The sequence below is a fragment of the Gossypium arboreum genome, chromosome 10 (genome assembly GCF_025698485.1).
Source record: "Gossypium arboreum isolate Shixiya-1 chromosome 10, ASM2569848v2, whole genome shotgun sequence".
In the NCBI taxonomy this organism is placed as follows: domain Eukaryota; kingdom Viridiplantae; phylum Streptophyta; class Magnoliopsida; order Malvales; family Malvaceae; genus Gossypium; species Gossypium arboreum.
In genome coordinates, this window is record NC_069079.1 from 57,698,333 (window position 1) to 57,701,220 (window position 2,888).

General features: G+C 35.4%; 1 long non-coding RNA gene across 1 annotated transcript; it reads left to right on the plus strand.

Moving 5' to 3' along the window:
* Positions 1–629: 629 nt before the first annotated feature.
* LOC128281499 (uncharacterized) lies at positions 630–1,743 on the plus strand. Its single transcript, XR_008271719.1, has 2 exons — positions 630–692; positions 1,460–1,743. It is a non-coding gene; the product is annotated as an uncharacterized LOC128281499 (long non-coding RNA).
* The last annotated feature ends 1,145 nt before the right edge of the window (positions 1,744–2,888 follow it).

Sequence of the window (2,888 nt, forward strand, 5' to 3'; positions counted from 1 at the left end):
TGCAATGATGGATTGACTACTCTTGAAATTTCTTTGTAGCAATCTTAAGTAAGACATTGAGTTTTTTTTTGTTTAACCATGACCGAAGTTGAAAGGGCATGATTGTGATGTATTCATGATGATGCATTCATGAGCATGGTTTATGCTTCTTGCATGTTAGTTAAAATTTGTGTTTTGGATGGTTATGGACACCTTGAAATTCGGCCTTGCACCTATATGTGTATATATGTTTGCACATGATATTTTGATTATGAAGAAAGTGATAAATATGTTTGTTTAAAGAAGAAATTTGTTGAAGAATGTTGTGAAATTTGCATGTACATTCGCCTAGTACATGTATAGTGTGAAAAACCTTGAAATTATTTTTGATTTTGTGTATTTATGACCATGTATAATCGGCCACATGAGTGATTTGAGCACTTGATGTTATGTTAAAATTCTTGAGCTTAAATATATGGATGTATGTATATGTGGCCATATAATGGCGTTTTGGGTTCAAAGGTTGAATGATAAATTATAATAAAGTGAGATGATATGAGATGCCGAATGTGATTGACTAGTAAACATTATTGATAGAAATATTGAATACTTCTACTTGTATTCGTTAAGCTCAAGAGCAAAAGGAGCTAAATCCGATAAAGGGAAGGAAAAAGTGATCGAATAGCCGTTGAAGCCGTTCGACAACATCCGAGGTAAGTCCTCAAGAAATGACCCTACTCGAATTATGTGAAATGAAACATGGATGTGTAATGATTATTGATTTATGTGTGTATGAGTATTTGAATGGTACCCGGGCTAAGTCCCGGGCGATTATGCTAGTGATATGTTTGTGTTTGAGCCTTAGTAACGAAAATGAAACATGGATGTGTAATGATTATTGATATATGTGTGTGCATGAGCAATTGAATGATATCCGGCTAAGTCCCAAGACATTTATGCTAGTAATTATATCCGGTTAAGACCAAGGCAATTGTGCTAGTGACTACATCCGGCTAAGACCAAGGCATTCGTGCAAGTTGTTAAATCCGGCTAATACCGAAGGCATTTGTGCAAGTCGTTCTATCCGGCTAAGACCAAGGCATTCGTGCATGTGGTTATATCCGGTTGTATTCCGAAGAAGCTTGGGCTGGAGGTGAGCGTTGGTTGCTGTAATAAATTTAATTAGTACGCTCGAAAAGCCCAAAGGATAAGGTATGTTTATATGTGCATTGGAAAAGTCGATATGTTTGAGTAACATTCGCTCAATCGACTAACGAGTTTTCAGCTATCGAATTGGTTGATATCTTGTGAAAGTATATAATGATGAAGTGTGAAGTAAGTATGATTATGCGAATGTGTATTAATGAAATGATTCATTTGGCTATGTGAATGTAATGCTTTAGTTAAAGCTGATTTTATTGCTTGAGACTTACTAAGCATAAAAATGCTTACCCCGTTGCTTTGGCTCTCTGTTTTATAGATTTTGCTCGTTAGCGATCGGATTCGGGATCATTAAAGTCGAAGTCATCTACACTATCAAAGCCTCCATTTTGGTATAATTTTGGTTGAACTTTGAAACGGCATGTATAGGACTACCCTATTGTTGAAGGTCATGTACCTTTCGGTTTTGTGTAAACTTGGATAGCCATGCGAAAATGGCTTATATACGTTTTTGGTATGATACTATAATCGTTGTATGTTGATCATTATGGGGTATGGAATTGTTTTGAGAAGATTAGCCATTGGAATGGTTAATCATGATCACACTTTGTGCTATGTATGCAAAGAGGGGCAATTGAATCGTGGAAATCATGAAATAGGTAAAGGTTACCTTGAAAACAGATGCTGGCAGCAGCAGTGGTGTGGTTTTGAAAAATCACCAAAATTTGTAGGAATGGTATTAAATAGTGAATAAGTTATGTAAATGAACCTTGATGAGTCTACTTTCATATGGAAGAAACGAAACAGTCATAGGAGTTACTTGTTAAGAGATATTAAAGTTATCGTGAGACAGGGCCAGAACTGTTTCTGGGTCCCCTGTCGCGACTTTAAAAATTTACTATAAATTATCCAGAAATAATTAGAAGTCATGCCTTATATGTGCAGATTCCATTTTGAGTCTAGTTTCATTAGAAACAAACGGTACCAGTATTAAAGCCCTGTACAGAGAGATATTCAAGTTTTAACGCGCGAAGGTCAGAGCAGTCGATCCCTGTAACATGGGTGACTTTAACTAATAAACTGTACCAATTGGCCTGACCAAAAATTCTAGAAATAAATCCATGGAAGGATATATGAGTCTAAATTCAGGGAAAATTTACGGAATCAGTTTCCAAGTTTTGAAACTCGAGATATGATTTTTAAGGCGACAGTGATGCAGTTTTCCAGTCTGTCTGGAAATGCCAAATTGGTCGGTGCTTTAAGAGGACTTGGCTCGTTAACCCCTCGCGTCCGACACCGGCGATGGTCTCGGGTTCAGGGTGTTACAGCTACAGTAGTCTAACTTTGAAAATATACCAAAAATAGTGGAAATAGGTTTAAAGATTGAATGAAATAGGTAATTAAAGCCAATCGAGTGTAGTTTCTTATAAAGGAAACAGTGTAAGCAAAGGAATTTCATATTGTGAGATATTTGAATTTGTGTGAAATAGAGTTAGAACGATTTCGAAATTCCCTATTCTAATTTGAGAAAATCATTGAAAATTGTAAAAAAATAGTTATGGGTTATAATTTATATTATTATAATTCTAAATGAGTCTATTTTCAATAGAAATAGACGAAAACATCATCCCAATCCCGTATTAGGAGATAATTAATTTTTAGTGAATAAGGTTCGGAGCTGTCGAACAGCAAAAAAAGGGTAAATTTAAAGAATAAACTGTACTTATTGGCTGGACCAAAAATTATAA